General features: G+C 39.6%; 1 protein-coding gene across 2 annotated transcripts in view; it reads left to right on the top strand.

The window, feature by feature from the left end:
- Positions 1-12,852, top strand: part of MEIS1 (Meis homeobox 1) — a 140,084-nt gene that overhangs the window by 48,841 nt on the left and 78,391 nt on the right. The gene's annotated exons all lie outside the window — the stretch shown is intronic.

The following is a 12,852-nucleotide window of genomic DNA, read 5'->3' as shown; positions in this document are numbered from 1 at the left end:
GGTCCAGGTTTTATTGAATCAAGTGGCTGACTATGAGCCAAGACACGTCTTCCAATGTGAACTGGCAGTAGATAGGCAGGAAAGCACACACAAGGCTGTTTGCAGAGGAGAATCTCAGCTCTTCCAGTTAAGGAAGGGTTTAATACCCTGCAGCATCACTATATTGGAAAGGAAGTGTTGTCCAGACAGGCGCTTTGGCATTGCATTGGCAAGACAGGGCTTCCAGTGTGAACTCGCTTCAAGTTACTTCATGACCTCATAAGGGAGTGTCCAAACGAGACAAAACATTTAAACTCTGAAAAGTAATGATTGACATGCAGTCTAGTTAATGTTCTGGATAAAAAAATAGCATTTCCATAAATCACAATGAATACTAGTTAATGGTTATCAGTGACATTGGGCCACATGTTCTGGTGACCTGCGTAGAGTCACAAAACATATTCTAGTTTTGTGGTTAAAAGCTTGCCGCCATTCCCAAACCAATGACTTTAGCTGTCTAAGGTTTGATATATACTACCTACCACATTTAGTATATGGTGGTCCAAGAATAGTAAGTACTACTTCCATTAAAAGCCTAATGATTCAGCTTTGGGGCAAATTACATGGGGGAATCAGAGATACCTGTACTCTGGTCACACGATGAGTCTAAATGTTGACCATCTAATGTGTAAGGAGAATACAAATGGCAGAGAGTGGGATTCAATATATGAATGTGAGGTTCATACTGTTCAGAATATTGGGGCTGATATAAATAAGGAAAAGAAAAAAAAAATAACCTATTTTTTTGGTCAAAGTGTGCCTAGTCCATAACACAATATATATTTTATAGAAAGCAAACCAGAATCGTAATATAACAACCCCTGTGGGCCACATCCGGCCCATGTGTGCCAGATGCCGAAGCTTTAAATAGTATATAAAATTTTTCTTATCTCCTACTGACTTTATGGCAGGTTTCCTTCGCGTAAATGGTGGATGTGGTACATTTTTGTCTTTAACTAAAGTGTATTTGTTCTCAAAGGTCTGTGATACAAGGCGATGGCTGTAGTGGAAAAGAAAAAGATGTGGATTAAGCAGATACGTGTTGGTATTAGATGGCTTTGTGTGAAAGGTCTGTTTCCCCTTTTGCAAGGAAGAGATACAGTATTGATGTCTATATTCTGTAATGTATCACATTGTAGTGTGATTTACAGCTGTAGTAAGCCCTATATCAGGGATGCTTGGCATGTCTGACTCAAGATCATTAACTATGTGATGACGAGACGGAGCCATCGAAAACAGGAACCAAGTGAAATACAGAACAAGATAAGCAACCATTAAAAAATAAAAAGTTTGGGAATTGCAAACATCAAGTCTAAAATAGAACATGATTACATTATTTAAAGTGTTTTATATTCCAAATGTCAGGATTTTATAAAAGACCTTTAAAGTTTTATCTAAACTTTGGAGATTTGAACAATATTATTCATAAATTTTGAATGTTTGAGGCTGACATGGTTGGACCCATCATCATGTCAAAGGTCTACTGGAAGATCTTCTGTTTTTCAAAAGGCCAATCTGAGTCTGCGTCTATGTAGCTGAGGCTTTTGATGGGAGTTTGGTTGACTCTATGAACCAGGTGGTGTTTCAAATAAAGTGTTGTCTAGAATAGAAGGACCATTAAAATATACCCTATTAGGGTTCACTAAGTGAATGTAGAGAAGGACCTCTTTTAAAGGATATCATGTCTCAATCAAATTACAGCCTATCTCATGCATCCCGGGGGAGTAACACTTTGCACCTATCTTTTCGTCAAAGGACCCTTCTAACCAGTAGGGATTCCCCAAAGTTAGGACATTTTTGGGGGGTACCACAGTGGTGGTTTAGGTTTTCCTTAACCATTTTTATGGATGAAGTGAGATCTGAGTTGCTGAAGTCAACTTTGTTCCAAAATGATAGGCCCCTTACCCCAACAAAAAAATGGTAAGCAGGTTCTGAGGGTGGCACATTGCTGCCCCCAAGTCTCACTACAGGGCATATAGGTAATGTCATCCAGTGCAAGGATAGAAGCACTATGTGAATCCACCTCTTTTTAATGTACACCACATGTTTTTTTTAGGGCACTATTATATGGAATGATAATCTGCTAAATTAAGCCGATTCGGCTGATCATTGCTCCGTGTAATAAAGACAATTGGTCGGTCACCTAAAATCATCGGCTGCCGGGCGTGCACCGCTACATATAATAGAGATGCGTTGCCGATGTATGATGACAGTGTAATGAAAAAAATTAAGTTCTTACATTACCTCTCCACTCTCCCTGGCATTTTCTTTGCTTCTTCTCACTCCCCGCAGCCACCGGTGCAACTTTCGAATCGGTCTCTGAAATGACAGACTGCTCAGCCAATCACTGAGCTTCATCGGCGGCTGCGGGGGGCCAGGAGAAGCAAAGAGAACACTGAGGTGAGGTAAGGTTAGAACTTTTATTTTACACTTTTAAAGCAAGGGCTGCTAATGATGTCCGTTAAGCCCTTGCTGCATGATAATCGAGCCGCCTAATAGGCTCAGTAAATGAGTGTCGATATAGCAGATCGGTGCTTGTTTACTATAGTCTAATACGACCCTTACTCATAGAGTCCATTGATTACCAGGGTGCCATAGGAACACAGCTACTATTCCAACAATGTAGGAGGTGTTTTATGTTCTTTTTTACAATCACAAATTTCTAACTTTGCAGCTCGAGCGTTCGTATTTATAAGACTTGATGCTGAGACATGACTTCTTTGTCTTTTTCAAGCTACAAAAGCCTTAAATGTGAAAACAAAGAGGGATGCGGGGTCACTTTTTTTTTTTTCTCACTTGACTTGACAGACATCTGTGGCAGACGAGCCGATTAAGCGTGTACTTTCTCACCTTCGCTGCTACGACAGTGGGAATGGCTCTGAAGCTTTCATTCAAAATTGACAGGTGATTGCTTCCATAAAATGAGCACGCTCAAATTTCCAACAGGACTGTTTGATTACTTTGCGATAACATCCCACTCCTGTGATAACAAGTCACCTGTTCCCAGGGAACAGTTGACAGTCCTCATGTTTATTACCCAATTGAATGTCAGTAGCAATTGCGGCTAAAGATAAACAAAAATGCAAGTACGTATTGACCTTGACTTCTTCTTCTTTTTTTTCCCTACCCCCTTCGTGATATTGTACTTGATGGTTCCATTGCTGTTAAGCTGATAAGAGTTATAAACAGTGGTTTAAGGAAAATGTTCTATTCCCAGAGGAAAATGCCATATAGCTGTGGGAAATGGCAAATGACTAATGCCCTTTGCCAAACTCACTTAGTTCACCTTCATTTCAGCTGTGGGAAAATTAAAGAACGTCTCCATTATGTCTTAAATATCATAATCATGGAAATACACATAGAGATCTTATGAACTGTGAACTGCCGGGCTGGTTCAATGACTTGGCGTAGGCATTATAATGAGAAATTTGTGACTATTGAAGGTGCATTAGCAGTACTATATCTAAATGTGCGTATAAATATTTATATGTATTTATTTATTTTATAATTCCACATGTTTTTGTAATTGTAGCGATAATGTAAAAATATAACGTCATCAACGTATCCGCTGCATTACCAATATTGTTATTAATAATGATAAACTTAGAAGAATTGTCACTAAACCCACCCTACAGACTCTGAATGTACACTCATGCCTCTTTCTACTATACCAGCTGCTCCCAATGTTATGGGAAGAAAGCCAGATGCTTGGCCCAGATCTTGTTGAAAATAGAAATGTTGATCTGTTTCCAAGTTGGACACCGACCCTGTAATTAAGAGTCTAACCTAAGTGGCCCTACTTATCTATGGGATTGGATATTATTGTTTTCTGTTATCAGCCATCTTAGACAAATATTCCGTCTTGAGTCGTGGCTCTAGAGCGACCAGCAGAATTTACCTCTGAGCTATAATCAAGGAAAACAGGAATTTTTTAGGGCTTTGAACACACACATTTAAATGCCTCCTGAACCTGTGAAACAAGACCTTATAGAGGGATATTGACAACTCCATAGTGCTTCTATGTGGAGGGTAAGCACTGGTAGACATTAAGCCGCTATTACACTGGGCAATCAGAGCGAGCGAGCGAGCACCGACCTGTCAGGTCATAGCTCGCTTGCTCCTCGTTGCCTGCTCGCTGCTGGCGCGATTACACACATTGACAGTGAGCGGGCAAGGAGGGGTCTCCCTTGATGATCTTTAGATTGTCCGGGCAGCCCATAGCAGATAGCACCATTGTCTTTCAACATGTTGAAAGACGTTAAAAGACAACGACCAGCCAACATCGTGCATATTGGCTAATCGTTGCCTTTTAAAACATTAAGCGATTATGAGGCTAATAATCGGCAAAATACGTCCGATAACTGCTTCATGTAATGGGACCTTTAAAACAGCTGGATAATCTGGGAAATGTGGAAGCCATCATACCACCTTCACTCAACGCCAGTTGTCTACTCTCACGTTGCAAAGTTTTGCTCGGGCCATGCAGCCAACCATAGACTTTAGATTTGGTTCACCAAGCAACAGGGACTTTTACGGTCACACTAAAACCATTGGCAGCATGTAAATGATAGGCTGCGGAGTGATGAGCCCTGTTGGTGGGTAGGTGTGAACTCTTGTAGGATTATTGTGCCTCCATTTAGTGCTTCCCTAATTTACCAATTACACCAACTGAATAAACAAGCATGTGACTCAAGAGCTGCATGCAAGTTTATCCGAGCACTAGTCAGCTAGGGGTATATTTATCAACATGCTATGGAAAAGAGCCTGTGTCTCTTACCCTGAACATGATTTCAGCATTTTTCCTATTGCATCAGTATTTGTATGGTATACAAGGCAGATATTGTTTACTTTTCCTCCACTTGGCACAAATTGGAGCATGATAGGTCTTAAACTAACCTCAGGGGTTTACTGTTTAACCCTGAGACCCAGTGGCTGCAACAAGCTAAAGAAAATATACATACCAGTCCGCTCCTCTAATTGTGTGTACTGCAGTCATATACAACCAGTGTGAACTGAAGAGTAATTTAAACTGCACTCCAGGACCAGGCACGGGAAGTGTTGTCAAACTCGTGAAATGATCGAATGGCCTGAGGGATTTGAAGAAAAAAGATTTGGGAAACTTTTTTCAATATAGTCAGAAATTCAGCTGTATATGGTTCAACCTCTCCACTAACCTTAGGGGAATTGTACAAGATTAGAAAATAAGACGTGCTATTATTTTCCTATACACAATGCCACTGGTATTGCAGATAATATATATTTATTTTTATTTTATTTGGATGATGTCTGGTATCCCACCTCAGCCTATTTTTATAGAAAAGAAAATTGTCCCTGTTGTCCCACCTAAATGGGATTTTTTTCTTTGGAAAAAAAATCTGGTTTAGCTGACATATGAGTCACCTTAATTTTCTTTTACTAATAGGAGTCAGATACAAAAAATATGTATAATTTTTTTAACAGTTTCTATTTTTTGACTGTAATTTTTTTTACTTGACTTCTTGTACATTGTTATGGGGGCTGCCATCTTGCCTGAGCTCTTTTTAACAGCATTTAGTGATATTCTTTACAGCAAGACTTAGACGATAATAAATAAAGCCTGCCCTCTTGAGATTAATGTGAAACATTACTGAGCGTGCTCTGTGACCTGTGAAGAGGTAATTCCAGAGAGTATTTCTATTGTCTTCTCTATCTAATGGTGTAACATGTCACTGCAATGCTGTACAGCTCACTTTACGGCAGCCTCCTCTCAGCCTAATTTTAGCCCCAGTGGTTATTTTATAGTATAGATAGAAAAATGGAAAATTCGAAAAAAAAGTCCTTAAAAGATATATTTATTTATAAGATATATATATATTTTTAAGTTCTTAAAAGATATATTTAACATAAAACATTATTAAAATAATAAGTAATTTTCTGATGACACATACCCTTTAAGGTGCCCATACACCTTTAGCTAAAATGGCTGAATCTGCCACCGCTTGCAGGTTCGTGCGGCTTTGTTAGATTATGATGACTACCTACTTCCCTACTTTTCACAGGCAGATGACATCAGTGGAGAGAGAGGTCGGTTATACTGGGTCTTTCAGAGAGCTAATTTACATACTTTTTTTCCCCAGGTAGCACTGCCTGGCCTATAAAATACACTGTGCCAACTGACAGTCTCCACAAGGAGTACCATCACTTCCTCAGATAAAGATAAAACTGCTAATTTCTTTCTTTAAAATACTTAAGAGCTAAAATACTAGTGTGAATGAGCTCTTACTTGTATAAGTGGACTATACATTTTTTTTTCCAGGGGGGGGGGGGGAGGGCAAGCATAATAGAAAAGGATGTTGAAATTAAATGTTTGCTTGAACATGTTCTTACTCATACCATTTTAAAAGGTCAAATGAGGGTCTCACGATACTTAGATGCCTGTTGAGCAACACCAAATGAGTCTTCATGTCCTACAAAAAAAAAAAATCCCTTATCTAAGCGAGACTCTATGTGACTGGGACGACAAAATTTTCCCTTCAGACAGGTCTGAGATTTTTTGTCGGTGTCTTACATTCACAGACCTGTCTGGCAGTTCTGAAAAATTTTCTTAAAAATACATATATCATCCTTGCCTTCTCCGACACGTGTTAGGAAGATGGAAGGTAGACAATGCCGGTATTTTAGAATCATTGTTGGCCACTAGAAGCCCAGCGTCTTCCCCTATAACTCTACGGGCCCAACGCTTCTTTTATTAACATTATAGCCGGAGTCATGTGGAGAGCTGCAAAGCCGTTTGAACTAATTTTAGCTTACAAGGAGATGAAGATAAGCTTCCCACTATGGCTATACCATATGCTCTCCCGGTGATAATATTCAAGTGTAAAATACTCAACAGAGATACATTGTTCGAGGAGCTAAAGGCAAGAGATGGAAATTTCTGCACTGTGAGATTATAGAAAATAATATAGTGGCCCGAGTCTCAGATAACACTAAATTAGCGATAAATTCAATTAACCAGATATATTTTGACCCCGATGCTTCTTACGAGATCCAACCTAATTTGTTTTGCTCCATATTTGATTGCATTTAAATACATTTATCGCAGTCCTGTAAGAAAATCAATTTTTATGACGATTGATCGCTTTTCAAGAAAACAAAAAGAAAAAAAAAAAAAAAGTTGAGTCCTCTATTGTACATTGTAGAAGGGAGAAGAGTAATAACATCCAACTGAAGGTTCCTTAGAAAAGTCTCCTCTATCACATGTCCATAGTTGGAGAATTTGGTTTCGGCTAAGAGTCTTTGACCTATTTATTTGTCCCCGAGACCATTTTTCCGTGAAAGGGGGATTTGTTAGTCTTTGCTTAAATGAGAAAAGAGGTCCAGTGTGCATCGAAAGTATATTTGCAGATAAAACACATGGGGTTGGGGGCTTTGCAGGAGCCCGATGGAAGCTTTGTGTTAACAACTGCTGAAATGCTTGACCTACGGGCGACCTTGGTCAAACAAACCTGCAACTGAAGAGTCCTCTTTTGACACAGATACCTGGTAGGGCGGGAGGGAGGTAAAAGAAAACATAGGAGTCACAAAAGTGATGGGAGATAATGGTGGCAGTACTGACCCAGAAACCTGAGGTTAACGCTGTCATCACAATGGTGTAAAGGAGAGATGACCAAATGTTATTTCTGGTAGCGAAGAGTGGTGGATCTTGTTTAGCAATTTCCTAGATAGGGACGGGTAAAAGGTGTTTTACAAAGGCGATCCAGACTGGTGTGTGCATTGTAAAGCGAAACCTAATCCTAGCTACAACTTAACAATATGAGCAAATAGACCGTTTCCAAGATGAAATATGTGATACATGCTAAGCTGGCAACACGAGATGGCAAAGCTTGCTTATCCCCCGCTCTTTGTTTTTATAGGGTTTGCACAGGAACAAATACCTCCAGTAAATACAAGCAAAATAGCTTTGCTGGTCCATATCATGGCAGCACACATGCTCACAAGTCAGCTTGGGCAGGAAGTTACTAAGGTCTGTTCCGTACCATTTCCATTGCATCTTTATCTCTCCTGCTCATTGTTTGTTGCTGAGTACTTTAAACCTCAACTTCCCAACTAAAAGCTTCCTGTAGCCTGCTCTTAAATTTAGGTCTTTCAAGCACAACTTTGCTGGCTGTTTCAATCACAAGTGGTTTGCAATATACAAGAGACCTGAAGGAGATCGAGGCGGGTTTCACCATGGTTTGGCGGCTAGATGTTTCAAGAGGTTGTGTATGTAAAGGGTTAAACTTTTACCTATGTGCTGATTTTGTTTTAGCAATGTGCATGTCAGGGCTGGCTCTATATATTTGTGGGCCCTTTGGCTACGCAGTCACAGGGGACCACCTGTCTACTCCATATGCCGCTTGACAGACAAATAGCATATTTATCCAGATCAAGCTTAATCCACCCTAATTCTATTGCCAGCCCTGGTACCTGTTATATCCTATCGCTATCCTATCAAGATTTCATAGTGGAAATTGGGAAAATTGAGACATCACAGAATTGTCTTTTTTATTTTTGAATTATTTGAAGTATTGTCATAAGAAAGGACTATGGGGGAGATTTATCAGACATGGTGTGAAGTGAAACTGGCCCAGTTGCCCCTAGCAACCAATCAGATTCCACCTTTCATTTTCCAAAGAGTTTGTGAGGCATGAAAGGTGGAATCTGATTGGTTGCTAGGGGCAACTGAGCCAGTTTCATTTTACACCATGTTTGATAAATCTCCCCCATAGTCCTTTCTTATGACAAGTGCTCTGGTCACGTAGCAGACGATTTTCCACATCTATTGTGTATGCAAATAAATTAAAATGTACTTTAAATTTGAGGCCTGAGCCTTAGCACCTGGTCACCGATTCATTTTCATATTGAGAATCTCTGTGTCCCAGCTCCGGAAACCACAATCAAATGAACCAAAGTGAGATGTTTTTTTAATCTTACAACGTCCATATAATAAATGAACACATTTTTTAAACTCCTAAAACTAAACTCCTAAAGCTTTCATTAATTGAAAGCTTTTATTATGTTCAGCTGCTGTATACGGGGCAGGGAGTGGATTTCTAAAACTTTTTAAAATTAAATCATGTAAGCGCTGACTTTAATGGGCAGCCCGAACGATCTAAGGATCATTTGGGCAGCCCCTCACACTTCTTCCCGCTCCTCCCCGTTCACTTTCTGTACATGTAATAGCACAGGCAGCGAGCGGGAAACGAGGGGGAAGCTCTGTTGGGTTAGCTCTAGCCTCTATTATATACGTCTGAGTTCAATTGCGATATTGGGTAGTGACCCCAGGTGGCCTACGGGCCCCACAGTCACCCCAGGCTAGCTGGGATACTATCGCTGTTGATATCAGCTGTGATTATTGAGGATACAATAGGCTGCCCACAGAGTGTACGCTAAAATTCATATACAGTAAATACTGATTAGTTACTACCAGTCGCTGTGTTTTTAAGTTTCACATATCTTTTGAGTTATTAATGTTCACTATTAAAGGTTAAATTTTAAGATTACTTAGTATTATTGGCAACCCCCCTAACAGGAGGGGACGCTATAAGATAGAGGGGGCCCTTTTGGGCTTATGGCCCTATGTGTGTTTGGAGTTTGCTACCGTACCCTCTTCCCCCTCCTGTATAGCATCGATTTGTGTTTATTTGAACTGACAGGTTGGCTCTGGCGCCCCCCTCATTATTGTGCAGTGTAATACGGCCTTGAGGTAAATGCCTTACCACCAGGGAGAGCAAAAGGATTGGGTGCTGGACTTCAACATACCCAATCCTTATTTGCATTGACATCATTAGGCATGAGTTGGAAGTTCATCATAGACATTAGTTAGTTATCTGGTCTCACTGAACTTGGTGGGTATTAAGAAATTGCCCCAATTTTTTTTCCCCCCAACTTGATTAACTTGGTGTAAAGTGAAACTGGCTCAGTTGCCCCTAGCAACCAATTAGATTCCACTTTTCTTTCTTGACAAATTCTTTGGAAAATGAAAGGTGGAATCTGATTGGTTGTTAGGGGCAACTGAGCCAATTCTATTTTACTTCAGTTTGATAAAACTCCCCCATAGCCTTAAAATCTGGAGCAGGACTGTTGCCTATGGAGACTCTTCTATGCTCTATAGATTAATCTAGGTAATATCTCAAAGTGATGTCGCAATCCGAGTGCAAGTCTACTGGCGTCGACCAAACCTTCACAATATTTGAGCCGCGTATCCATTCCTTGTTTCTAGGAGTCAGTGCGTCTGTTTCCTTTAATTAAAATAACTTGGCCTGTGTCATGCTAAAAGCCCTCTCTATAAGGAAAACATTTTTGTAAACAGGTAGAGACCTATGTGACCTATTGTGTTAAGTTTACCCGATCTAGAGTCAACATCTGAGAGGAAGGGAATTCACCAGAAGATACTGCTAGAATGAACCCAATCACCACAAATATGTCGGCTGTTTTCTTAGCCATTGTTCCTTATCAGTCACTGATTAAATGTTAAATGTGGAAAAGACACAAAAAACACATTTTGTGATGTGTTTCCCCTGCGTTGTTTACATTGTCAAGTAGGTGGCATGCGGCTTTGCCCCTAAGAGGAACGTGTAGATTAATTTCAATGGGCGGCTAATTTATGGAAGGGAATAAATGAAGTCTATAGAATCCAAAAATATTTGCACCCCCAAAACTGCTGAGTAATCATTTAAGAGCGGCCGTTATAAGACGCATCAATAGACAGTAGCCTGTAGTTTTCTTCAATGCTGATGTATCTTACCCTGGAATTTTATGTTGTAATTTTGCATATTTTACATACTTATGTCTTTTCGTTGCATATGTTGGGTCTATAGTTGGTTCACTCTATGGCTATTTTTGAGAAGAACGGCTGTTGTTTTCACACAATGCATTGAACAATGGCCGTTGTTTTATTGACTTTTATGCATATCATTACAGTATGAAAAGTTGTTTTAATGGGAAAAAAAATTCAAAAATTTTCAAAAATAGTACGTTGTGTGAACATAGCCTATCGTTGTTTGTATACTTTACTTACCAGTCTTATAAGTTCTAAAGACATCTACTGTATCAGCGACTACGGAAGGGTGAAGGCAGTTTCTACATTGCAATTTTACTATTATCCTCTTAAAAGGGAAAAGTTAATGCATAGGTTAAGATTATTATCCGACTATCCATCCATCTTTGTCACAGACAGCTCATCTATGACCATGTAATCTTTAGGATGGAAGAATGCCTTCTTGACGTTACCTAGCAATGCTGTTTTGGTTTTTGTTTGTTGAGAATGACTCCATTGATTGAAAACAAGCAAGTTACGCAAAGAATTCCCATGGAATCTCACAGTGGTAGTCAGGTAGTTGTGCAGTTGTCCGGGCAAGTTTGCTGACATCCGCTCATGTTGCATATTCAGTTGCCTTCCGAAATTCAATTGTCCAGTTTGACCTCATACTTAAAATAATAAAATACCCATTTGGGTATTAGGAATTAGGAATTTAGTGCCCAAGTCAACTTTTTGAGTATTGATGAATATGGAGCCATATAGACCTTAAAAAAGAGGCAAATTCTCCTGCCCTGACTAATAGCCATAGCAGCCCAAAGCCAGATGGGGGCCACTGGTGATGTAGCCTCATTGACAGTCAGGGGCTAGTTTTCTGTTAAAGTGTTACACAGACATGTCAAAGTTTTAATCAGTGATGAGACCCCCAACAATCTCTAAATATAGTTACTCCTTGGCTTGACGCTCTACCTCACTTATAGAGGATTTATTCTACAAGCTAAGTAACATCTGGCAATCTGTGGTGATCTCAACATCGAAACCTTGTGCGATCCGAACTTTTGATATGTCTGTGTAAAATGTCCACTCTAGGTCTATGTGACATGTGAAAAGTTTTTTTTTTGTGTGTGACCCTTTACACAAGAGATGGCTGACCTGGTTAGAGTTATATAGCATGTCTAACCAGCTTCACAAAAAATACCTACCCATGAGTACCTATAGGTGGCACTAGAGAGACTGGTTTTCTCCTTATAAAAAAGGACTATGGCAAATTCATGAAATATTTCTAACGTAACATGAACCCTAAACTGAATACAATGCCTACAACATGTATGGCGTCCAATCTCTCCGATGACATCTCCTAATGAGTGAGAATGAAAAATGTTTCTGTTTGTCTCACTGTTGATTGAAATTGCAGCTTTTACAAATTAAAATCCCCATTTTGGTCATTATTAAAGAAAATTAGAACCAGTTAGTAAACTCTACAAACAGAGAAGAAGCTGGGACCCCGTTCAGGTCTCAGATACACAAACAATACGTAGGCAATGGGTTTGAAGACCGGCGGCTTTACTGTTTATGTTAAAATACCAGTCACACTAAAACATGAGATAGGTTCATAACCTTTCCAGCGAAAATCTTTTTCTTTCAAATCAACTGATATCAGAAAGTTATATAGATTTGTAATTTATTCCTATTAAAAAATCCCAGGTTTTCCCATACTTATCAGCTGCTGTATGTCCTCCAGGAAATGTTGTTTTATTTTCAGTCTGACACAGTGCTCTCTACCGACATCTCTGGTTGAGACAGGAACTGTCCAGAGAAGGAGAGGTTTTCTATAGGGATTCATAGAAAACCGAGACCGAGAGTTCCTGTCTCGGCCAGAGATGTCAGCAGAGAGCGCTGTGTCAGACTGAAAATAATAACAGCATTTCCTGCAGGACATACAGCAGCTAATAAGTATGGGAAGACTTGAGATTTTTTAATAGAAGTAAATCACAAATTTATACAACTTTCTGATAGTTGATTTGAAAGAAAAAGAT

This window comes from Dendropsophus ebraccatus, chromosome 15 (assembly GCF_027789765.1).
Source record: "Dendropsophus ebraccatus isolate aDenEbr1 chromosome 15, aDenEbr1.pat, whole genome shotgun sequence".
In the NCBI taxonomy this organism is placed as follows: domain Eukaryota; kingdom Metazoa; phylum Chordata; class Amphibia; order Anura; family Hylidae; genus Dendropsophus; species Dendropsophus ebraccatus.
The sequence above is the reverse complement of the archived record's forward strand: the minus strand, read 5'-3'. Positions and strand labels throughout refer to the sequence as shown.